Source organism: Sparus aurata, chromosome 14, assembly GCF_900880675.1.
Source record: "Sparus aurata chromosome 14, fSpaAur1.1, whole genome shotgun sequence".
NCBI lineage: Eukaryota > Metazoa > Chordata > Actinopteri > Spariformes > Sparidae > Sparus > Sparus aurata.
The window spans coordinates 11,818,147-11,844,906 of NC_044200.1; the positions used below are offsets into that span (position 1 = coordinate 11,818,147).

Below are 26,760 nucleotides of genomic sequence, written 5' to 3' on the forward strand. Positions count from 1 at the left end.
GATTAGAGGGGAGATTGCAGGCTGCCCACACAGGGGTGAGTTAAGAGCTATCTGAGGAAAGAGTCGGGTTTTTGTAGCCTAGTGTAGAATTTGTTTGAGTTCATTTTTGTCAGGGTTTTTAATGTTTGCACGGCCAAGTTATATATTTACTCGCCAAAACAATCAAGCGTCAGATATATCTTGCAGAGATTGTTTTGCAAATACCACGGCCTACGTCATCATACCTCCCTCCAAGGACTGTAAAGCCACAAACAAATGACCTGGCTCCCGCAAAGCCAAGAAGCTTTTATCTGTGTCAGAGAGGGACGTGCCTGCAGAGTTATAAAACAAACATTTCGTTTATGTTCCCCTAAAGCAGTGTGAAATAATTTATGCCTTTTCATAAGGTTTAGAGTTCACCTCTTGGCACCATAGTCTCCACCTTGTGTAGTTAATAGTCTCCCATCGAGCTGCCTGTAACTCGAGCTGACCTGTCAGTCTGTTTATCCAATAAACTCATGCACTCATTTGAATCACGGTACACCCGGCAGCAGCCACAGTTTTTTTTTTCCCCCTGCCCTTCGTTGAGTTAACAATTGCGTGTTTACTCGCTGGTGTGAAGGTACAATGGCTATTTTATTCAAGTCACGGTCAGATGGACACTGTCCTGGTGTGACAAAATGTGTTGGGTTTTTGGGGGGGCGGGGTTGCCCTGAATTAAAGATGAAGGGTCACTCGTGGTAAAAGGCAAGGTCACTGATGTCCATGCCGCATTCAGCCGTCAGCCCGTCAGTCGTAAACAGTCAAACATGATGTGAGACAGCGCTGAGGCTAACAGTGGTGGCTAACCGAACCTTTGTTTCAAGGGCCTTTTTACTAAGGCATCTTTTTGGTAAACACATAAAGGTTTGATTATCCTACGTTGCAAATTTGACAGAACACAAACTAAGAAAATGACACATCTTTTGGTCACCTCCAGCAAGATTAATGTCTACCAAGTGACAACCAGAGTGTAATGATCTAGAAAAATTTCTAGTTTTTAAATCATCACAAGATTACAGGTAATCTCAAGATTACACACACAAAAGAGTTACTGCCTCACGTCTCCAAGGACCTTTCCTCCTTACCCAGAGAGACACACAGAGAAAAAAAAATGTTTATTTCCAACATGTTGTGAGAGGGGGAAAAAAAAAACATGTAGGGGGGGATTCGTGACAGTAACAGTTTTTGACAGGCACATTAGGCTGCAGAAAGAGCATCCAGCTCGGGGCTGAGGGCATATGGTGCTGCCTTCTGCCGGCGTAGCTCTAGACCAAGTTACAACACTCGCGCAGGGTCACGACTGTCTCAGGTTTGTTCCTTCTGTCTCACTCATCTAAATAAAAACAGGGGAAGAAGTGGGGGGTTGGGTGGCGGTGGCGGCATTGAGCGGGTTTGGCGGGCAGGGGTGTCCGTACAGTAGCTGTGTCATTTAGTAAAGGACAAAAGGAATGTTTCCAGTCGAGCCCTTTGGGTCAGGACATAATTTGGTCGAAATGTGCAGGGGAGACGTTTGACATTTTCAGATTCTCTTTTTACATTTGGGTTGTTTCACATCACAGCAGCACACACTCGGCCACAATTTGTGTTTCTGGCATTGCAAATACAAATTTGGACAACAGCAGTTATCTGGTTACGAGCAAGTATAGTGGAGTGATTTTATCTCCTTCCACCATCTGAACACCCAGCTCGCTCTCTTGGATGGCAACCCCTAATCCTACTCTAAACAATGACCATGTTTTAGCCACACTGACTCTGCTCGGTTTTCTCCTCTGTAATGTGGAGAGGATGGACTTGGATAATGTGTAGGATGACGCAGGGCTCTGGTCTGAAGACAGCGGATCGGTGGGAGGGTAATTACAGGCTACCGTGCGGCTCTCTGGATTTTCCCTGGATCACAGCTACAGGCCTAGAAGCTGAGCCTCCAACGCTGAGCGAAATAAAATGGCCACAACATATGGAGGTAGCAAAAACAATGGTTTATTTTTATGATATTTGATGAGTGGTTTTTAATTTGGATTGTCACTTCTGGCGAGCAGCAGGGCAGATGGTGCAAACTCGAGTGCCCATTAGAGCCTAAATACCTCCAGGCAGCTGTTGGTCATAAACTTTTTCTTTTTTTTTTTTCTTTCTTTCTCTGGCATGTTTTTTTTTCTCTGCATTTTCTCTCTTTAACACGGCCCGGGTCAAGAGGAGTCAAACCTGTTACAACACCTGTTTCTACATATGCAAATCTGTTGTTTTGTCATTTCATTAGGCAAGGCAAAAAGACAAGGGTCCCTTGTGGTTGCAAATGCGACTGGCATCGGGCCCAGTTGGCATGCTGCTCAGCAGAGAGATGCTCGAGGCGGGATGAGGGGAGGGACGAGAAGTTGGGTTTCCGCAGCGAAGCGACTCAGCCGTCGGATGCCTTCACATTACAGCTTAATCTGGATGGCTTCCTAAAATTCTTAGTCAAAGTTGTCTTGCTATTGAGGAGGAGAGGTTACTCCCCCTCCCATTATCTGTCTTTATCTTCCCTGTAAAGAGAAGCAGTAAGAGAATGACGAAGGACATGCCCAGTAGCCAAAAACTGGCACACGCGTGTCTGGCAACACGCCTCCTTTCCCCCCTCACCCCTCAGCGTCCTCATCTCCCTCCCCCCCCCCTCCTCCCCCCTACTCCTCCTCCTCCTCCCATCCTCATCCCTTCATCATCTGGCGCTCTCCCGCAGCGCTCGCCTCTTAACCACATGTGCCAGTGCCGGGCCTGCTCTTGCTCCGGGGCTAATTGTTCACTGGTAAACTGCATGCTTGTTGGTGGGGGTCTCCCCCCCCTTCAACCAGACACACTGCTACAAAGCAGGATGGTGGCGGTGATGACGGCGGTGGGTGGGGTGGCGTGTGTGTGTATGTGTGTGTGGGGGGGGGGGGGACAGATCATGATCTCTCCATGCAGTTTATTTTCCCCGTATAAGTCTGAAGATTGTCGGTTGTAATCCGGCCTGTGCGCCGAATGCAACAAATACACCATGAAATTAAAGGTTATTGCAGGAGCGTAATGCAAAAGCTCTGTTCAAGATTACCGAAGCTGTTTGCAGACCTGGGGAGAATGAGAAGGGGGGGCAGCAGAGTGTGCTTTTTTTCCCCTGACAGTCCAAGAATCTCCCTCTGAGAACCGGATTGGTTTGTCAGTTTTTGACAGATATGTATTAATGCTCTTTGATTTGCCACCCAGTTGTGTAAAAAGCCTTCAGGACACTTCCTTCAGAGTAACTTTAAAGGTAGAAATTGCATGAATTTTTTTTCTGGTTTAGTCCAGTATGACTAACCTGTGCCCAGTCTAATCCATTGTAACTTCTTCTAATCTAGTGCTTTTCATGAGTGCCTTCCTCCACCTAGACCGAAGAGTTAGATGGATGGATGGATGGGTGGATGGATGGATTGAAAGACCCCGGGACTAGTCCCTTCTCCGAGCTAATCTCATCTGATAACTCGAGCCTTCCTCCTCCTCCCTGTCCTTTCTTTTCTCCCTCTCTCTGTCGTCCTCCTCCCCTTCTCCTCTACCGTGGCTTGGTGGGTCTGATTTGTAGTTCTTCTCCTCTCCCTCTCTTTCTCTCTCCGCACAGACGGCTTTAAAGCCAGGCCCCACAAGCCCCCTCTGATATGGGAGAGTTCATTAGAGATGTGCCTTTGATGGGCAGCCTTTTCATGTGACTACCGGTTTTTCAAATACCTTGATGTAGAAGCTTAAGAAGGCATTGTGCAGTAAGCCCTCCTTTTGATGCGACTTATTTAGATCTGCATAGTAAATCAGGGGGGAGTAAATAACCAGCCAACAGATGGAAGCAAGGAGATAAGGCAGCGGCGAACAATCGCATTTGTATTTTGTTATGATGTTGACAGCAGCTAAAATTCACTAATCTAGAGCCACTGATCTGCATTTCAAAGAAATCTCATTTAGCAGCGGGGAGGATAAAGTTCCTCTCATTGTGTCTATTTTATTGCATTCTTCGCTAATTTATCTGCCCACAGATTTAACGTGCAGGGCTTGGTGGTAGGAGCCGGCGTCCGCGCGTTGCATAGGGGGTCTTAAATACTGTGAAAGCGGTTACGTCTAGACTGTGAGCTGAGGGTAATTACACGTCTGACCATGAATAGAATGAGTTTGAAGACTCATCTTTCTTCGGGCGGGCCTGAATTGCTCGACTAACACTGATAAGGAGCATTTGGTCCCCACAGAAATATTGCCAGCGACTTTCCATAACGCCTCCCCCCTCTTCTTCCAACACCAAGGATGGTATTTACTTTTAAGATAAAGTTATTGTATACAGTAATCTGACTTGTTAGCATAATGTCCTCTTTCATCGCAGGACCCTCCTTTTTCTGCACTGTGGAGGTATTTGTGGTCCGGGGTCTTAAATAGTTTATCTTGACTTAGTGCACGAGCACTTTATGTAAATATCAGCCTATAGCATTATTAGGCCTTCATGAATACTTGAATGCATTTGCCATATTTATAAGTTGATAGAATTTACCACTGGTTTTATATTTGGCATAAAGATATGTGTGGTATTTGTAAATCCCCACGAATTGGAGGTCATACAGACTAATAGCATTCCTAATGCTTTTCCAGTGAATAAAATATGACATCTGCATAGCCCAGAGGTGTACTTGGCAGCAAATAATTTGAGGTAAAGGGGCATTAAGTTGAAATAATGCTTTATATCTAAATTATGTTTCAAACTATTTGTCTTTTTGACTTCACCGTAAGGTTGGCTGTTTGAATCGTCCCGTGCAGCTTGGCTCTTTCAAGATCTCCACAGTTTTGCTGATCTTACTTAATATACATATTAAGGTTGTCCCCATTCAACAGTATTGAGTGTATAAAAATAAATATATACAATCCAATTTTCAAACCAAGTAGTAACATTTTTACAAATATGTTTGTATATATCAAGTGATTTTTTCTGTGCAGGTTGTTAATTAATAAAAAAAACCCACTTTAAACGGTATCCTTTTCCTTTTTGTTTACCTTGAACTTTATTTTATTTTCTCTTTTTGCCCTGATATTGAAAGACGTATCAAATATTCATTTATACACCAGAAGAAGAAGTTTAAAATTCAAGTATCATGTCAAACGTTATACACATAAGTAAGAATGTTTTTCACATATTTAGTATGTGTGCTCTAGAGCTTTGTCATATGTAAAAAGAAAAGAAAAGTCAATTTTTGACATGTTATTGATTAAACAATTGATGCATTTATCATAAGAATATTCAGCAGATAACCTGATAATGAAAAAAAATAATTTGTTGCAGCTCCTGTACGCACACAATACAATTTAATCATACGATTATGTAATGCCCCTCTTTGAGTCTACACTTGTCAGACTGTTTTATGTCTGTTTTCTTAGTAACAGTGCATTCTTTTGGCACTGCCCCCCCCTCCTCCTCAAACCCTCTCACCCCATTCTGAGTAAATGTTGCACGGCAATCTGTGCAACATTTTCCACAAACTCAAAACAGTGAAAAATTATAGCAGTTGGCATGTTTTGTTTTCAGCTGTGCTCTTCTGAGCTGAGGGCTTTTTGTACAGTTCAGAGAGCACATTCCTTAGGATTCAGCAGTCGTTGGTTGCCTGTAGGGGTCATTGGAATTCTGGGAGAATAAAAGGGTGAGGGGAAAAAAAAAAGTCTTGGAGAGGAACATCCAGGCCGTTTTGTGCCCCTTGTGCCCCCAGCAGCAGCAGAAATTTGCCTCCATGACGCTCTTCAATGAGGGGAATTAAATATTTCCCCCCCCCCTAATGTTCTAAATGTGATGTATGTGCAGTAAAAACGTCCAGAGCAATCTGTGGCTGCAGTCTCGGTATTGTACACTCCTGCTGGAGTGATTAACACAAAAAATAATCATTACTAATGGTTTCTAAATTATACGGATGCCATAACATGTGTACTTAGATGCAGACAGCTGAATGGACCGACATGAGAAATCAATGGTGTCAGGTTAACAGTGTGATTTACTTGGCGCTGAGAGCTCGAGCCTTCCAGGCACTGCACCTTTTCACTTGAGAGAGAGTGAGGGAGTGTGGGCGAGGTGGACGAGGTGGGGGTGTGGGGACTGTAGCTGCATCTGTACTGTACGTTGCCTGTTTGTGCATGTACTCACTCACACACACACACACACACACACACACACGTTCTCATGCTTCACAGCAAAATCCAGGTGCACTTTGTTGTTCTAAACTTTATTGCTTTCACCTACATACACTACAATAGTTATGCAAGACGCAATCTAGTCCACACATGTCCGCACCGGCACTGAATGTGCCAGGGCAATGTTTTAAAAAAGAAAAAGGCCGATCGGCTTTTACTTGACTAGATTTGGACTAATTAGTATACTTTCTGTTTTGTCTCGCCACAGATTGCGGACATCGCTGGATTCCCTCCACTCCTGTGACGGACAACAACAGCAAGTTTCTCTCCCAAAGGGTGAGTATTCGAACATGGGCCCTTCATGTCCATCTGTCAAGGAATCCTCAACCTTGGGAGAGATCAGAGTAGCGTTAGCAGTGTCTTTTCAAGGATCAGTGTTAAAATGAATAGTAACCGACACTATATCTTCAAGATCATTCATCTGTCAAAGTGAAACTCCATTGAAGGAACGTCTTAAAATGATAAACTGATTTTGTTTTGTTTTTTTATCAACACACCAACTGTGTCTGTGGTGGTGCTGTTAGATTATCGTTAGCCCCACTGTGTTCGGGTGATTGTAGTGGCTAGTGGAGGTCAAGGGGGCCCCATTCCCTTGCTCAAATGTAACAAATCTTCATCTTGTCCACCTTGATAGAATTCCCCCTCCACTGGGCAACCTTTCAGTTGTGCCTGTTTGGTTTTCACACCCCAAGGATTTTCAATCTACTCTAACTTAGAAGTTATGATATGCATTATGGCGGACAAATGCGGGAGAGCTTGGATATCAGTTTTTCTTTTTAAATGTATTTTGTTGACGTCTTGATTGAGATTTGTAGCGGAACATAACGGAAAACGTGAACAGGGTTATTTCAGCTCTAACCCGATGTTAGTGTACCTGGTATGCATTACTCTGCTGGCTAAAACTAGAGGCAAAAAACGCAGCTTTGTTCATATTTTCAGTCCAAAACAACTATTTTCCTGTCTTTCCTTTCAGGATCAAATATGTGCACTCTGCGCCCGTAGAAAACAGCAGACGACACACACTGTAAAGTCCAAAGTGGTAAGTGAAAGCAGTTTTCATTGTCCTTGCATGCCTGAAGTTGGTGTTGTGTGTTTTTTTTTTCCCCCTGATTAATGCGTCCACAGTAATGACTCACATCAGTCATAACTGCCGGTGCGTTTAGAAAAACACAGTCCTGGGTGCTGAATGACAAAACAGCAGAGCCAGGTATGAGGAAAGTAGACCTATTAGTAAATATTTTTCTTATGGGCTTTATTCAACAATGGAAAGTATTTTCTCAAGAGAAGCATTTCAAGCTTCATATTTAAAGTGTTAAAAGCTGTGTTAAGGTCTAAACTTCTCACATCATTTAGAGCCATTACAATTAGAATGGCATCATTTAGAAAAATGTTTTTAAAGACAGATTTTTTTATGTTTTTGTATCAAACACAATGTTTTTCAACAGAATAACAACACGTACGATTCAATTTACGGGTGTTATCAAATATTAGAAGTTATTCAGTCAATATCTAAGTCATCATTATGGATTAATCCATCGGTCATTTTCTCTATTAATTGATTGGTTGTTTGGGTCAGAAAATTGTGAAATATGTGGAAAGCATTTTTCCAAAGCCAAAAGATGACATCCTCAAATGTCTTGTTTTGTCTGCAATCAAACCATATTCAGTTGACTGTCATGGAGGAGTAAAAAAAACCTGAAAATAGTCACATTTGAAAAGTTAGAATTTTTGACTGAATTCGGACATTATTACTGACTAACCCTAACTAAGTTTCGTACTTAGTAAAAATGACTCACAGATTAACCAAGTATCACTAGTTGCAGCTCTTTTATTTAGTAACTATTTAATTGAGGCTTCATCTTTGTAGTTCTGACACGATCGTAGCTCCATTTTAAAAGCTAATGAGACTATATGGTGTTTGTCACCAGGTAACTCTACCATTGAGTGTGAGGAATCTTAGGTCGCGTAACGGGAGTCACCAATTATATCTCCAGCGTGGCCTTTCTATTGATTAGATCTCTCATATATATTCACACAGACACATTTCCAAATACTTTCATGTCGTGATGGAGAGAGTCAAACTTAATTTAGTTGGTTTGGAACTAAATTAAGTATGTGAAAAAACAGCAGTATGCACTACTCTAAAGTTTAAACATATAAACTGGGTGTTGGGTGTTTATCTGATATAAAAAGTAAACATGTCAAACAAAAAAAGAAGCAGTTTTGGGTCAAACGAGTGTTGCTGGTATGTTTGAATGGAATGATAAGCTACAGGTGTTTTTTCCCCGTGCTGTCGCTCAATAATCAGTCCTTATGATATGATTCAGCGATATACCGATTGTTATACTGGCTGGTGATTTTTGCTTTGAACCTGGAAATTGATGTCCATTTGCTCTGAATCCAGACCATGAGTTTATTTAGATGTTCTAATTCCAACCTGAGGGAGAATATCTGTTTATCTCAGTACGTCATCGTGCAGTGGCACCTTTGAGGTAAAGATTTGAATTAAAGTGCATGTGTGGGAGCAAAGTTCGGGTGGCTTGGCAGCAGAGCCAGGTCCACCTCCCCCAGAGTCCCATCTTTCCAGGGTGGAGCAGAGTCCAGATTTCCTCTCCCTACCTAAAAGAGATTTAAATATTAGCTCTTAATTTGTCTAGTATTCAGTAAAATCTTCAAAGATGAAGTCTTACTGCATATCTGCTGGCCTAAAAAAGTCCTTCTAATCATCGCAAAAAAAGTGTAATTGCCCCAACACTGTGAGCTGTTCTTCCAGCGTAGACGTATATAAAAATCTACAGTAATTAAATATATCTTTGGCCGCTTTTAAAAAAGCTGCAGTTCGGACTGAACAGCCCTCTGCTCACATTTCCAGTTTGAAATTGATTTCTTGTCATAGATCAGAGACCTCTTGTCATTCCATTTCCAATCCTCAAATGGTTTCCCTGAGCCTGCTAACTGTCGTCCCCGCGAGTGGGCAAACAGGGGGAACCTCCACGGGTCTTTACCCTGGGCACTCAGAGCAGTCGAGGGGGTAGAAGCAGAAATCAAAGGGACTCGGATCATTCCCCATTGGCAGCCCCCATTGTCTAGCTGATTTGGGATTGGTGCAGAAGGTGAAAACTGCAGGGTGGAGCGTGGGGGTGGATGGAGATCAGGCAAAGCAACCCCCTTTTTTTCTAATCTTTATCCACCATTAACCCCAGTGCCCCAGTGTGTGGCTGAGATCAGGGCCATTGGTCAATCCCCCATTCACTGCCACCCAGAATATTTTAAAGTTAAGCCTCCCTCGCTTAACAAAAAAAGTCTTACTCATCAAAGGTTTACTTTCCCTCTCTTCCTTCCTTTTGCTCTCAGTCCTGAGGATCTGCTGCCGTTCTTCATGCACCCTTCTCTCTATGGTCCACTGTTTTGTCTTCACACTTAGGCATGGGGGAGGGAGAGAAGTTTTTGGAAGTTCCCCAACTTTCCATATTTTGATTTAATGAGGTTTGGTTTGGGGTCTGATAGTGTCGTGCTGTGTGCAAATTGCTGTAAAAGTGGACGGACCAATGACATCCTGCCCTTTGCTGATCCCTCGGATTAGGAGCTGTCCTGTTTTTTAAATAGACATCCGGAATCGTACTTAAGTTATATCCGCAGAGGAAATATTTTTCACACCTGATATGTATATTCCAAGCCCTTTTTTTTTTTACTGCCGAGATCGCCCCATATGAAAGCCATCAGACACTGCAAATATAACAAGGCTGAATTCAGTCCAGAACTCCATATGAACATTTCAGCTGTCTTTTCTTAGTGTCAGGTATTTACCTCGCATGAGTCTGATGTGAAAGAGAAACGACTGGGGGTGGGTGAAGGGGGGGGGGACAAGAGAGGATGTGGAGGAGCGAAGAAAAGAGATTGCATGCAGAGTGTTTGTCCAGAGTGCACATTTGCCATGAGAATGGAGTTAGAAAGTGGGGAGGTGAGGAGGCTCAGAATAAGTATTGCCATCGTTCCTTAAGGAGGAGATAAAGAGGCTCAATGAGTCTATTGATCCTTGTCGCTGCTTCATCTACCCTTCTCTCTTTCTTTCTCTGTATCCCTCATCTTAGCTTTTATCCAGTTGTTTAAAATGCCAAATCTTGATGCGATTTTTGGAAATCCTTAGCGAGAAAAGCAGTACATTTCTCAGCAAAGGCGACCTCCGCATGCTTTGGGGCCCCTCTAAAAGTTCTGTAAACCTCATAGTAGAGATGATGGATACTTAAAAAATGACTGATTGCAAATATTGCGTGCGCCACCTTAATTTCTAACGAGCGGGGATCTAGTGTTTCTTAATGTTATTCTTTCCCTGCAATTTAATTGGAGGAACCTCGGGTGCGGATGCCGGACCCGATGGCATCTCTCCAAGAGCCTGAGATTATTGTGAAACCCAACCCGAGGCAGGCATGACATCAGAGCGGCCTGACACGAGCTTGAACTCCTCATTTCAGGTGGGAAGAATTACGAGTGGCTTCAGCTCGCAGGTGATCGTGTCCAATGAATCGGTCGCACACAGTCGCGCATTCTTCTCCCGAGGTCGAAATGCTGATTGTCTTGACAGATTGAACTTGTGTGTTATCACCAAACTGTCACGCAGGGCCTCATTTTTCAGCCTGCACACATAGCCCTCAGTTTATGTTAGCCCTTCACAGTCCAGTGTTTTATAATGATATTGACGTCCGTGGAGCTATCTCGAGCTGCCGTCAAGTCAGTGCTGAATTCTTAATATTTGAAACAAAACGCAAACATTATGTTAATATTGTCACATACTGTATGATATCCACAGAAATTGGTTTCTAGGAGACACATCTGTGTTTCCTGCACTTACATCCACCTCAGAATAGATTGTGACAGGGGGGATTTTGGCTTCCTGCGGTGAAATAAGACTCATATTGTTTAACTAATCAGACACATAGGATTGTTTGTTCTGTTTCATGCCATGTATGTAATGACATCTAGTTTCGTGTGTATTAACGTGAAAATACAACAGCATTTGAATAGTTTCACTCAGAATATAATGTACATGGCATATTAAGCTATAATTGCTATAAGCTATAATAATAACTTTTTTTTATCAAGTATTCTGTTTTTGTTGTCTGTAAGGCAACATTTTTTAGATTCCATCTTGAGATGAGTACCATCCTCCTCTTTCATGCACTTTTCTTTCTTTTTTTTCTTTTTGTGTATAAGTTTCTAATCAAACCACACGGTCACAGCCACTGAAAAAGCTTTTACTCCAGAGGCAACAAGCCAAGTCCCTTTGTTCATCGTGATCACTTGATCGCCCGTTGAAAAGGGATACAGGCGGCAGTGAAATCCTACAAGAGCTTGGAATCTTGACTTCCCTGCCGCAAACCACAAGCCCAGACAGTGCAAACCGTTACTACCTGGTTGGAGGCGAAATGGGCAGAAAGCATCCGTGATGTGTGTGTGTGTGTGTGTGTGTGTGTGTGTGTGTGTGTGTGTGTGTGTGTGTGTGTGTGTGTGTGTGTGTGTGTGTGTGTGTGTGTGTGTGTGTGTGTGTGTGTGAAATAAAAAAAAAAAAACACACACTCACCCAGCATGCTCGATTTGGGTCATAGAGCTGACAGACAGTGGAATGTGAATGTGTGTATGTTGACAAACTCCACTGCACTCTGAATGGGGTTTGTGATTACACCTCATCATGCGTGCTGCATCGGTCCTGTCCCCGGCCCCCCGATCCTTCTCCCTCTCTCTGTCTCTCTCTCTCACTCTGACTCCCTCTCTCTTCCCATTTCTCCCTCTCTCACCACAGTGCCTCTTGGGCAATCATGTGGTCACACTACCTGACTCCTTGCTGCTCAAGAGTGCAGTTGACAAAAACAGCCCGAGGCCCGTCATGTGGAAAAGATTCAGTCGGCACACAGCATACATTCAAACCCCCCCCCAACTCACCTCACCCAACAACTCCTCACTTTCTCCCGCTAAGTAACCGAAGCACCGGGGTGTTTCCTCCTTCTGCTCACCTGTGAAGGGAAATGGCACAGCCTTCCTCCTGTCTGTGTGTGTGTGTGTGAGTGGATATATTTTGCAACTTTGTGGCCACGGTGCGTGGATGCCGCCAGTGTGCTTTCGTCAAACACCCCCCCTCCTCGCTTGCTCTCCCACAGTCTGAGAGGTGCAGGCAGTTTCTCTTTGTCAGTCGAGTTGCACACCTCATGTCATGTAACATAAAGCTGGCGGTCAGTGAGCACTCTCAGCTGTCAGTCAGCTTGGTGGTCCTGGCCTGTCGAGCCGCTCACCTGTGTTTATTGGACAAGACCTGCTCCATACTACCCAGGGAGAACACCCTGTCTCCCTCCCTATTCTTTTTCTCCTTCTCCTTTTCTCTTTCACTTTGTTTATGTCCGTATCTATCATTCTCTTTGTCTGTCTTTCTTGCACAATATTTCACCTCTCTCTTTTATTTTGTAAACCAACCCTAGCCTTTCCTCCCTGTTCTTCTCCCCCGCTGTCCTGTACAGTTTATTTTCTCTGGCTTTCTTCCCTGCTTCTCTTTTTCTTCCATCCTTTTGTTTCCCCTCTCCCTCCTCTCCCGCTGTCCGTTTTTATATCACATTATTTTGGGACCTCTTTGTCAGCCCTTCGCTTTAAAGCTGCGCCGTCTCTTCGGCGGCGGTGTTCATCTCTTCTCCGCACCTGGCTGAGCACACACCGCCGCTGCACCACTGATTGAAACTTGTGTCTCAAAGTTGCTAATGTTCACTGAAGCATTATATTGTAGATAAAGTAAATAAACTAGGTAACCGTGGGAGAAATCTCTGGAATAGTCTGCAGCGTGCGCGCACACACACACACACACACACACCTAACCTTGCACACACATAAACAGACACACATGCATCAAGTGAATGGCTGCAAAAGGTGTCAGTGATGCCGAGGTGCGAGCGGAGTGGGGAGATATTTTCTATGGCTCAGGAATTTCACAAGTTTAATGTTTTTTGAGGAGCTCGCCTCAGTTACAGTTGGATTCAAGGGCCTGCAGTCAAGTGGCCGCTCACATCGTCAGTCCATAGTGTAAAGTCAGTATGCAGTATAACTTTATAACGCGAAGGACATTTATTTTTCCCCGGAAGCCGTACTTAACCAGATAGCTTTCACAGATGTTCAAAAAGTCTTTTAAGAAAAGTTATTAACTCACCCACAGCCAAAGGTAGTCTTGATCATTTCTTTTCTTCACGTCCTCTTTGCTCTGAACTCTGTAATTCTACTTTTCTTTTCAGAAGTTCTTTCAAACCAGTCCAATTCAAATGATTTTTTTTTTTTTTTTGTTAGAAAGGACTTATTAGCCTGGCTATTTAGCATATTGGTTAAATGCAAAGGGCTGACTCTCTGCTGCTACGGGGTTTTTTAAACAGGCGTCCACTGAATGATCCCTCAGTTTAGAGCGCTCGCGAGGCACCAAAGCCACACGTCCAAAGCACATTCACATTTCCACCTGGTATTGTACAAAACTCCCTTGTATTCACCGTGCTTCCATTCTGTGCAGTAAAGTGGTATAGGTGACATGGTAATACATTTGCATTGTGCCCAGTGATAAATACCCAAACCAGGTCTCACTCACTCTGATGCTTCCCAATGTGGTCGGACAGCGGCTGTATTGTCAAAGGCACGGAGGTCATTCAAAGCCTCCCCTTCCGCCTTTTGTCGAATATTTCCGCGCGGGTGATAGTTTTCTCATTTATTTAGTGAATAGTCGACGGGGCGCAGAAGAAAGAGAGTTTTTACATTATGGAAATGATGGAATGGGTTATAATCTCCCACATATTCATCATGGCAGACATTGGACCCTTGTGATACCGTCCTCCATTTGGCCATTGTTCTGGTTCTCTTTCCGCGCACTGTTCGCCTCAATGGGCGAAGCAGGCTTTAATCCCGTCTCTCTTTGGAATGACAATGTTTACCAGCTATCATTCAATAAGGAGCCAGGAGCTTGACACACATCCCTCCGTCAGTAAATGTGTGAAGGCGTGAGGAGCAGATACAGAAGAAATGTTTTGTTAGACCTCAAAGGATAACATGGATTGGACATTTGTCTCCAAACTTTCTTACCCGATTTCCCTGCCTCACTGTATACATTACATTACGTTTAATAAGAAATAAGCCCTGAACAGACCTTTGGAGTACACACAACAACACATTGACATGGCAATGTTGGGTAATTATTGCCTGTAAGTAGGGATTAAGGCTCTGGTTGTTGACAGTAAATTGGCTCTCAGAGCGTGTGTTTAACACACCTTTGCATGGATCAGACACATTCTTGCAAAAAATGAAGGTGTCTGCACATAAACCCCCTCCTCCTCCTCTTTCACATATATTTACAGTTCACAAGTAAATACGGGCTTATTCTCCTCACTCACTTATCCCTTATTGTGAGAGGACACACGAGCAAGCTAATGAGATTTCTACATATAAAAAAAAAAAAAAAAAAATCCAGGGAAGCAAAGATGTTTGTCTGGCTTTTCCCCACGTTTCCTTCACCCCCCCCCCCCCTCCAAATTGTTTTCCCTTCAAAGTCTTGACAGCATTAGGGATTAGTGCCATAGCTGCTAACAATCATTAGCGTGTTTTCACCATTGTGCCACGCACTGTTTTCTCCCACCACCGCCTCCCCCAGCCTCACCTCCTGCGTGCGTCTCCTGCTTTTCGTGCCGAGCGAAGAAATGAAAAACAATCACTACGACCTCCAGCGACCCCTCGTGACGCACAGTCAGTTAAATGGTTTGTAAGACGTTTAATTACCAAATGGTATAATCGTTATTCATCTCATCATTAGATGTATGATATTAAGTGAATTGCCTCCCCTGGGTCCCTGTGTTTCACAGATCAATAGATTTAGATGGAGCTTGAAGGGGATGTGGGAGGGTGGAGGGGCTGTTAAAAACACTTCTGAGGCTCCCGATATGAACACATGCATTGTTTGTGTGATGCACAGTGGTGACTTTCACTCATTTATTTATGCAATTAGCTTTTATATAGGTTTAATTATGCTAATTTCCACGTCTGCACCCTGGAATGGCAGTATGTCACTATATTTTTTTAATGGATTTACGGCTCCTGGGTTTATTTTGATGGTGAAAGGACATGAAACAATGGACAAGGTTATGGCACCCCGCGCAGACTTCCCATCGGCAGAGTGCTTGCGTTTGCACTTTGGGACACTTTGTTGGTATCGAGCATTGTTTGAAGGCATTGTGGAGATTGCTAATGCAGCGTGTACACCTCTGAGGCCCAGTAGCCTGCAGCTTGATATCGCCTGTATTCCCAATGTGAATATGGCTGAGTGGTGATCGGGGACTCGCTGCACCACAAGCTGCTATTCAGTGCAGCCGGCACTAGCAGCCCGAGTTAATTGTCCATTATCTACTATTATCTAAGCTCTACCCCTCTCTCTCTCTTTTATTCTCCCTCGCTCACTCACAATTCTAGCCGTCACCACCAGTTTCACTCACTCAATATGCTGCACCCACTGCCTTTTCCCCCCCCTACCTACTCTAGCAACCTCATACCAGTGTTGTAGCCAAGTCCTGGCAACTGAGTTCAAATAGTAATAATGATTCCCTTTGTTCCTGAGGTACCTCAAACAGGATTGTGAACATGAAGTCAGGAAAGCTTCATGTTCATTCCTTGTCTTATCATCTCCACTTGAGTGGGAGGCGCTCTTGTGTCTAAAATTCCCATCCAGGTTTCATTTATTTAGGAAAAGATGCAGATGTAAAGAATATATTTTAATGACACTAAAAAGTGTTACTGTCTCGTATTTTTGGATGGACGACGCTGTTAATTTACAAATGTGGACTCTCTTCTTCTTCTACCTTCTGTTTGATAAGGTGATAGATCTATCTGCTGAGGAATCCTCAGAAATTTCACTTGATGGCACTGTTTTCCTTTTTGCTCCAGCTGAAGCAACAGGGCATGTTTTATGTATGCTGGGCACAATGTGAAAAGCCTGGCTGTGCCACAGATATGTGTGTCTTCCTTCTCTTCTTGTCCCTGGGCACCGAGAAACATGCAACAACACTGACAAACAATAAACTCATGCACTATACATTAAAAAAAATAATCATTGGGCTTCAGATAAAATGGTTGAAAGCAAGTACTGGCAAAGTCACTGTACAGTCAGTCATTAATTTTTTGTGTGTTTCGGGAGATTATCTTTTGCTTTGTACCCCCTCTCTTTAAAAAAAGTTCCAGTCTTTTTTTTCTGTTTCTTAAATCTTGACAGCTTGGGAAATGTAATATATATTTTAATGTAAATTTTAACTGTAAAAAGCAACTGTAATTCTGTTACCATTCAGCCGTTTAAATTAATTAGATTGCATTCCTCCTGCGCTGCCAGGCGTTGCTTTAATAATTGCATCAACAAGATGATACATACTATAGGGCCTGGAGTGGTTTTCTTCTGCTCATTTAATCCACACCTACCTCTCATCCTCCACTCGATACAGTTGAATCTTCACCTGCAATTAGTCTCAAGATAATAGACCCCCAACACACACATGCACACACATACACACACAAAGGGTTATAATTTCTGCTAGTGTTGTAGTTTTTAGTGGTATAGTACACTTTTTATTTATTCTCCAAGTATAAAATGTAGTTAAAAGGGACAAATGGTTGCCCTCTGTATTTTCCGCCCTCTCCTTTCTAAGGAGGGTTAAACTGAGTTTAAGCAGGGGCTGGATGGATGGATTGGGTGTGTAGGGTGGTAGGGATCAAGCTCATATTAAGTGCTCACAAAGCAAATGGTTCAGCAGTAGGAGGCGTTGGTGTGGTGGCCCAGCCTCATGAGCAGCCTGTAAAGACCCAATACATCACAGTGAAAAATAACTACAGCTTGTACTTCGCCGTCGCGCGCATCATAAATAAAGGTGTGCCACGTATAATTGAGGCTCGTGCGCAGGGAGCTCGGCTGGAGATGAGAAATGGAAATCTGTGTACTGGTAAATAGATAATCACACAAAAGTAATTGAGGTTTTCAAACCCCAATCTAGTCTGCCAGCGTGAGCTCGTTTGCATGTTAATCACGTCAGTGATTTCCCTTCATCACAGGGAAGTCCGCGCACACTTCCATAACCAGCTTTTAATTGCATTTAAAATGTCACAGAGGTGGAACACATGTAATTTAGCCAGAACTGTGTCCAAATTAATGGGTACTACTGAGACGCTCCATTGGACAGGGTTGGAAATGAGAGAGGCTGTCCATTGTTTGGGTCTTCATTAGAGATGCCTCAGTCTTCCACTCGCTCCATGATAACGTCTCTACAGAACCTTTTTTGAAGTGTATATCAAGACTTCAAAATGGAATCTGACAAGTATTTTGTGAACGACTTAACACTACAATGGATGCCAACTTCTTGCAAAATAAGCCAAATGGAGGGACATTAAAAAGGTGGAAAAAGAGACATAAAAGGGAGAGAGCGCAAAGCCAAAGTGTTGGGGCTTTAAATTGAGAAAGAAAGAGAGGACTAGTTTATTTTTCTTTCATCACCAGGTGTTCTTTGGCGTATAAATTACCAAGATGATGTTTCCATAACACAGCTTAGGGCACTCCAGAGAGGGGAAACCTGCAAAACAGACCTATTTAATTTTTCATAGAGGTGGACCATCAGGAGCAATAAGCCAATATTCATCTTCCCCCTTTTCCAGATGCCTTCTATACCACTGTATCTCACCAAAACCGAAGCCCCTCTTTTTTTTCCCAAAAAAGAAAAAGTTCTGCCGAGACCTACATGAAAGGAAGGAACTGTTGAAATGTTAATTTTACCATCTGCTGTCGAGGCCTGCTACCTTTTTGTGTGCGCCTGCGTGTGTGTGTGTGTGTGTGTGTGCGTGTGCATTTTCTTTTTTTCCCTGCCTCCTTTAATTCCCAGTAGTTCTGTTCTGTTTCATGAATGTGCTGCTATTTTGGCTGTTTGAAGTCATGGGGTCTCTGCGAGCATGGCTTTGACTGGCTAGAAAATACAATGCCACATGGAGGATGGTGGAGACTGTCCATTAGTTTCCTGTTTAAAGCCCTGGTCCCTCCTGGTAACGCTGTTTCTTATACCAGTCCCCAGGCTCCAGTTACGCTCCCATGCCAACCTCCAGCCTGTCAGTCTCCCCTGCTGACTCGCCCATGCTCTTTCCCCCTCCTTAGTGTGCACGTCTTCAGGGACTTATTTAGTCTGTTTATCTTAATGCTGAGGATTTTAATCACTCATTTACAAGACCCCCAGCACCTTTATCTAATCAAAGTTTTTTTTTTTTCTCCTCCTTCAGCACACATTATTGCTAGTTTTCCCTGTAAGCTCCGTAAACCCCCACAGCAAATCCAAGACAGAAAATGAAATTCTCAACAACTGCAACTCGTCTTCTCATCACAAAAGTTGACACTTTTAAAAGCAAAAAAGTATATCGCCAGGTTTACTGTGAAGATTATGCCAAATGGATGGATTCCATTGTGAGATTTGATAGTTGGCAATTAGGGTGAGACATCCTGTGTGCAGAGTTGCTTAGCATTTTCCTTGGCCGGGACCAGATTGTTTAGTCTGCTCTCATTGTGAGCTGTTTCTGAGCTGCAGTTGACGGTTGTTTGCAGAGCGCCGGGGGAAAATGTGAGAGGGGCCAGTGCCTTTTCTCTATTTATTTATTTTCCCCGTCCTTGGAGCTGGAATCTGATTTGTGTTCATGTTTCTCTATTCTCTCTGAGCGGTTTTTAAGTGTGGCTGCTGAAATCTAGACTCTGTATGACCTCACTGCGCGGCCTGTGTTTCATTAATGACCAGCCCTGTGGTTTGGGGAGAGGAATATTTTTCATATGACACCGCCTTGCATTAGTGCGGAGCGGCAGCAGCTGCACAACCACAAAACCATCCAATTTTGTGGCTTTGAAAGGTGTGAAAAGTTCAGCTCCCTATAGCAAGCATTGCATTTATAATTACACTCGGTGTATGCAAGAGTGCGCGTATGTGTGTCAAGGAGCGGAACTACTGAAGACTTGTAAAAGAAACAAAAAAAAAAAAGTCACCTGCTAATGAAACATTTGTCTTTCATTCTCCTTGGCAACTTGTTAAGTAAACAGTGGAGATATATTTCAGAGTGAGACGTTTACACACTTACAGATTTGACATGCTTTGCCTTAGAGAAGCCACCTAAAATAACAAGCAGAAATTCAAAGTGGAGTAGGTAGCATTTTGACAGCTTGATTCACTTGTAATAAATATTTCATTTCAACGTGGTTTTATACTGTTTGGACCCTTAGAGTCCCTAATACAAGCAAGTCTTTTTAAGTCCTTCCCTTTTTTTTTTTTTCCAAGTGCCACATCTGGCATAAGAGGTATTTCTTCACAGATTGATTGATTTCCCAGGCTTTGTTGGAAGCGACTCACGCAAAGCCACACGGCAATTGACTAAAAAGCATGCAACAATTCACAGACACACGTAGCAAACCCTTACACCCCTCCTCCTCACCCCCCCCCCCCCCCCCCCCCCCCCCCCCCCCCAAAAAAAAAAAAAAAAAAAAACCCAGACACTAGACTACTGTAACTCTGTTTTGTACCTTGCAGGATATTGAATATCCAAAAGGAAACCTCAGATTTGTCCCGTCCCAAAAACAAAGAGCCCTTGTGCTGCCGCCCTCCCCTTTTCTTTCCCCTCTCACTTTAAAACCAAACTGGTACTGTCATCATAACACAACAAACTTCTTTGAATACAGAAGATAGCATGTGTTTATTTCCAGCCATTCATCATAGCGCGCTCCTATAGAGCCCCGGCAGCATTAAGTGTTGTGTAGTCAGCTTGAAGGCAGGAGGTGGAACAGGGAGAGATTGAGGTTAGTCACCAAGGCTCAGGGAGAGTGAACAAAGGAGAAGATTACCTAATAGTCCTGCTATGTATTTGAAGTGGAGCCTGCTGTTTGTTTGGGGAGGTTCGGGCCTGGATGTGCAGGGAGATGTCTCACAGGCAGCTGATGGGTACTTTTAAGCTGTCAGAAACATCCCCTTTGCTCTTCGTCTTCCTGAGTAGATGGCAACAGGCTTCGACAGGGGCAAAAGGCAATACCGAGAGAAAGTTAATGATGTTTCCCAAGTTCGCAAAGTGTTGAAAACGCTGCCTCAAAGTATAATTGGGTGCCTTTTGCGTAAATTAAAAGTCACCCTTGATAATGGTTTGACAAGTGTTTTAGCCCACGGATGCACGCTCCGTGCTCTATTTTGGGACCTGGTGTTATGAGATCTCTAATGAGTCTGCTCTCCATTTGTGTATGTTTTGTAAACAACAGTCTTGCAGGTTGTCAGTGAGAATAAAGTTCTATATTGTGCTCACGGCAGAAATGAATTCTTAGTCACAACACAAACATCATCAACCTGGTGTAAACTGCTTAATTACATTCCAAGACTGCGTTAAACAAACTGAAACAAGCTAAATTATGTGCATCTGCTAGTAATTTATTTGTGTTTTATCCTTTTCTTTGAATAACCCTCCTTAAGAGAACCCATTAAAACATAGTGTTGGAAAAGTGCACAGATTTTTTTTATTAAAGTAAGGTATTGAAGTGAACGTGTCTCAAAACGAATAATACACTTTTCTTGTTTCAATGTCTCGAAGATGTTTTTGGTTGAAAGAATTTCATTGGTAAATTTTAAAAAACGATGTCGCTCAATTTCCTTTTTTTAATTCCTGTAAATTGCAGTCATCCTTTCTCCTGTGATTTCTGAACAAACAATTACAACTCCTGATTCCCTGAAATCCCCGCCAGCCATTTCTGTTTTGATAAATTGTACATCTAGTCCTATTTTCAAAGTCATCAGCGATTGCTTTTTTGCCACTCAGAGTACAGAACATGGACAGCTTTTAAAGGTAGTGAGTAGGTCTGATAAGTGGCTCAATCCTTGTACTAAAGCATTTCTACTGAAGGTTTAATAGCTACTGTATAATGAATTATAATGTATTCTCTCCGATTGCAAATGTCCTCTAATATAGCCCCTCTGCCGTAGCAAAAAAGTCCATCTGAATGTTATTGTGGCCAGCTTTTTAAGAATACAAATCAATTGCATGATTTTAAGTAGTTAGAGTCATACTTTTGTTGTAAATTTCCCCCAATGCCAAATGGAACGCTGCTTGTATAGCGGTTATAGCTAACCAATTTCAAGTAGTGACATCATGGTCAGTTCCAAGCCGACTGTATGTTTTATTGTAAAATACAACTGTTCATCCGAACATTTCAGCCTAGTTTGAACTCATTGAAAAGCAATAGGCTTATGAGTCATCTTGCTGTTCCAATTTAATGGAACATACCTTTCAATGACAGCGTGTACCAGCACATCATCAAAGTGAAACTTCCAAAGTTCCGCTTAACTTGTTGCCGAAATAGTTTCTCGTTTTCAAGAAAATTGCAGTGCGCCGAGTCTCCAGAAGTGTATCAGGGGATCTTCCCTGAAGGAAAAATTGCCACTTGCATACTTGTCTTTGACCAAAGTGAAGCCCTCACCCACTCCAGGGGAACATGTGCTGTTTAGGAAGATATAAAGGAGTAATTTTATTACTCGGTACATCTCCCCTCAGAAGCCATTTCATTTCTCCTTTTCAGCCTCCACAGAAGCCTTTATTTGATCTCATATTCCAGAGTATGACTGCCTCAAACCGGTCGGACTCCGTTTATTTTCATTTGGAAAACACATTTAGTGTTGGAGGGGTGGCAGAGGATGGAAGTGGAGAGCAGGGGGTTCTGCTGTGGAAGGGACTGAGGCAAGTTTCTCTATCACATGCTAATGTCCTTATGCAGGGAATTTTTCACAGTGCCTGATTGTCGGTAGCCAAACTTTATATTTCGTGCGCTCAGCATGATCAGTCTGACTTCTTTTGGTGCAATCAAGCAAAATCTTTCAAATATGTCCAATTTTAGTCCTCCTCCCCCCGCACAAATACTTCCTTCAAATAAGTGTAAAGTTTGCATCCATGCAGTGAAACTGATACAGCTGGATACCCTTTACTCAGTGCTTTGAAACTGCAGATCATTGGGAAAGTGTGCCATTTATTAGGCAGCCCACTTAGGCAGCCCAGATGTAGCTGGTCACTTGAGAGGGAGACGTCCTCATAAACTCTGAGCCTTGAGAGCGGGCACAGCACCCAACTGTAGAGTCCAAATTAACCAACCCACCCACACTCGTTCCTAAACTCCACATCTTTGGCTAATTCCTAAGTCCTGAACCAATGCAGCTGTCTTCCTTTATAAGATGTCCAGAATTTCCTGAAAACCTCTCTCCCTGTCTCCCTTATTTATCAGTGTCTTTCCCTGCGGTGCCTATATCCTCTCCAGCCCATCTCTGGTGACAGCACAATGAAAACAATTTTTTGAAAAGTGTCGTTTCAGTGCTATGGAAGTCCCACTCACCTAAATAGTTCCTTCTCTATGTCTGTCTCTGTGTTTTTCTCTCGTTTTTTTTTTTTTGTGGTGGGGGGATATCGTAGCCTCCACTGGGCTCAGTTCCACACAATGAATTACCTCCAGATGTAATTCCTATCCCCCCGCCCTTCGCCCTCAAATTAGTGGCTAGTAAAAATTAGGTTTGAATTAGCCGCGGTGCAGAGAATAGAAGAGTTTGAAATTTCCATATAATGAGTTTATTATTCTTTGCTGGAACGCCGTTTTCCTGAATTAATTTGATCAGTGGGGTTTTAGGTGTTATTGGTGTCTAGTTGAATGGTGTTTTAGTCATGAATGGGGAGCCACTGTGTCAGCGGTAAGTTAGACGAAGGAGGTAATCGGAGGACAGAACGCTCCTGGAGATGATTCCCAAACTTTCTCCATTATCAAATTCATGGTCAGTGTTTAATGTTTCTGTCATCCCGCATGGAAGTATTTTTCATCACTACTCACAGATGCATCTACAGGATCCCTCGGATCAGAGATAGTGGTTGTTGCATCGCATATACAGGTGTTGTGCTCTTTTGACTGCCAGCGAAGCTTGTCTTGCTGCCATTCAACTGTATAGCCGAGGTTCTGGGAATGACAGTCTGTTTGGCAGAGCTGGAGCTGTGGGCTCCACAGACACGACAGATCACTGTCACAAATGGGTTTCAGATTCATCAGATTCATTCAACAGGAAATCTGAATGCGTGAAACGACTATTGTATATCACTTTTTTATTTTTCTGTTCCATCATCTTGACAACATGGCCAGGAACAGGAAAAAAACAAGAAGGAATGTAATTTAAACTGCAACTGCCTTTACTATATGATAATATCTACTACTGTGAAAAAAGGGAAGTTGTCTGTCATGCTCGACTCTTTCATCTAATTCCAATCTACTGTATAACAGGTAAACTGCTGTGAGCCGCACTTGCTTGTTTAAATTTACCCGGCTCAGACGAGCCTTTGATTTCAGCAACTCGTTTAATTCAAATACGCTTTTGAAGAAAAGGTTTTTTTTTTATTTAAGAAGGGGGGGGGGGGGCTGGGCGTTGGAGGCAGCTGTGGTGGTGGGAAAATGAGAGGAGGCACAGGAGGGCCAATTTAACCTCGAGTGTCTGTCGCTAGTCTACCAGCTCCTTCGTTTCAAGAGGCCCGGTCAGCTTGAACTGTCTGACTTCTGTCATTTCGATCTCTTTTTATTTTTCTGCTGTAATGTATACTTTAATTCCCGCCCGCCTGCTGTCTGTGTGTAGCGGCTGCGTCGGCAGAAGCAGCTGGAGGGGAGGTGCAGGTATCATTAAGCCTTGGAGAGGCACCAGCGGAACGCTGCTGAGTGCTATACGTGGCTCCTCGCAGCGCGTGTTGATATTTTTTTGGGCCCAGTGAATGTACAGTCTGGTTTATTTTCAATAGGAACCTGAGGCCGGGGCTTGGCCAGAGAGACCCCCCCCCCCCCCTCCCCGGGCTGCTTACTCGGGCTGTTGATATTGAGTCAAGCAAACACTCTCTCAGGGATGTCCTGTTGGGCACTCAGCCAAAGTCGCAAATGGAAGTCACATGTGGAGAGTCCCAAAGGAAGGCAATGGGGCCTCAATTCACACCCACCGCCACTACTTTTTTTCCATGTGTAAGTTTTATTAAAAGCAGTCCTTATCCCTGCTTTCGTCTTATTCACTGATTAAGAAATAGCACATTTCCCTAAAATAGCTACAATTTCTCAAACAACAAGCAAAACAAAATCACCACATGTGTTATTGTGATTGCAGTAATCAGGCCCCTCTCTACCTTCATCCACTGCTCTCATCTTTTTGCAGTGGAATACATATGCAAATATATTTGGACACTGTCATTATCAGCCACTTAATAGGCATTTCATTAGGGATTTTCTGAATGCACAGAGTAAGGCAAGTTGCCATGGATACCCCTGGTGCTTAAGTACAGTATATTAAAATGGTGCTGCCTTCCAACCACTTATATAATCACCGGTCCGTAATGGTCTCTGCTCTCTGGCCATAAGCAACGTATCGTGTGATCAGCGTTGCCCAGGACTATAAAAGAGCCCTACCCCCTCATTATGGCTTATTTGGCTTCTTTTATATTTATTTGTAGGCAGGACTAAGTGGCTCATGAATTGTGCTTGTGGAACATTTGTGTGACAACTAACGACCGGTGCTGGCTCTGTTGGCTGAAATGTGTGGTGTTTTGCTCTTCTTTGAAACAACGGTTATCACTGTGTGGGAGTTTTTGGGGGCAGTTGAACATATTTTAGCAGACGATAAAATCACTTCATTTTGTCTGGCTGGCTCTTAAATGCACGATTGGGCGATGGAGGAGGGAAGTCAAACAGTTAACCTCCCAACACGAAGTGAACACCATCGATATCAGTAAAAGGTCTTTTTTTCCGCCTGCACCATTTCTGCCTCTTTGTCTTTTTTGCTCTTTCCACTACGGCTGCGTGATTATGGCCTTCAAAAATAATACTGCAATATTTTAAGGGAATATTACGATGCATATCAGATGGCTGTATATCTTTGATTTCTTCTAAAAAACAGTAAATTAATTCTAGGACTGTCTGTCAAAATATAAGTATCACAATATTTTTGACCAAATACCTCAATATCTAGATTGCGACAGTATTATAGGGATTACTATCTGTCCTTTTTAAAAAAATATCAACACAAGAGATTTTTGATTAATAATCACCAGTAATGTGGATATAATGTCGAAAATATTAAAACAAATATAACAGGCGGGCAATGCAGCCTTTTGGGACCAGGAAAAGACAACACATAGGCCAAGTTACTTCATCAAAAAAAAAAAGACGATATACGTCTCATAGCAAAATAACATGTAATATCGATATGTTACCAGCTCTGTTACATGTGTAGATATCTAAATGGTCGTGCACGCTTTTATTTAAACGCATACTTTCAATTTTATCATTAGCCAGCAAGTTTTAGGCCAACGGTCGGTTGTTCAAGGGTTAATAGAGTGATTCATATGGCTAAAGGCAGGGCTGCTCCTGACTGACAGACCTCGTGTACTTTGTGGTGGCTTGGTGCTAAAGTGATGGCGCCAGAAATGACGAGGTAAACCGCCGCAATGGGCTTTTGACTTTGCCTAATGCCCCAGAGGCGTTGCACTTCACGGTGACTTTAATTGAAAATTAATAGTTAGTGGTAGTGTGTGAAAACGATAGCAGAGACGGGAAGCAGCATCCCTCGCCACCGTCGTTATGCCACTGCTTCCCCCTGCTGCTGCTGCTGCTGCTTTCGCTGCCGCTGCTGCTGCTGCCAGGGTTGGTAACCAGCTGCTGCCACCGTCACCCCTCCCCACTGTACCCACCACTACACATGTCTGTCTTTCCCTCTCCGCCCCCCCCCCCCTTTTTCTCTCTCTTCCACTGTTCTGCTGCCACCACATCAAGACGCTGGTGGGCCCGTTCGTCTCCGTTGACCTTGGCAGCAGAAAGCACAGGAAGAAGAGACGTAGGGAGTAAATACCTGAAGGGAGGAGGCACACAGTTGTCACAGATGTGTAGAAATAGGCAGCATAGCGTTCCCCCAGTGAAGCCAATGTTTCTAAGGCCAGGGGCCTCTTGTTTGTCTTTTCCAGTGAGGCACTCTGAGTAGTTTATTAAAGGGGCTGAAGGAGCTTTCTAGCCTGAAGCCCTGAGCACTGAAAGAGAAATGGGAGAAATTACTGGCATAATGTGGATGCTTAGAGCAATTAACAGCAGTTGTTTAATGCTAGCCCCCTTTGCCTCTCTCTGTTGCTGTCTTTTTTTTCTCTCTCTCTTGCTTGCTTTGCACTCTTGTCCCCCCCCGTCCCTCCACCGCTCTCTCTCTCTCTCTCTCTCTCTCTCTCTCTCTCTCTCTCTCTCTCTCTCTCTCTCTCTCTCTCTCTCGCTTCAGCTCCACCCGTCTCTCTCTCTCTCTCTTTGCTCTGCCATGATTGTTTAGTGTTTACCCTCCCTGCCTCAGAGCTCAGACAGTTGACACTAATGAAAATGCTGCATCTTTTGGTCTGTGTTAGTCTCTAAATAATGATATCATACGGCTGAAATATGCTCCAGCGGAGCCCGGGAGATAATGTGCTATTCAGAGGCTG

General features: G+C 43.4%; 1 protein-coding gene across 6 annotated transcripts in view; it reads left to right on the forward strand.

The window, feature by feature from the left end:
• The window catches only part of foxp2 (forkhead box P2), a 106,033-nt gene that overhangs the window by 3,520 nt on the left and 75,753 nt on the right, over nt 1–26,760 (forward strand). For all 6 annotated transcript variants that reach the window (XM_030440121.1, XM_030440120.1, XM_030440125.1 and 3 more), the window contains exons 2-3: nt 6,422–6,489; nt 7,187–7,252. The gene's annotated coding sequence lies outside the window, so the exon portion shown is untranslated. The remainder of the gene's footprint in view (nt 1–6,421; nt 6,490–7,186; nt 7,253–26,760) is intronic.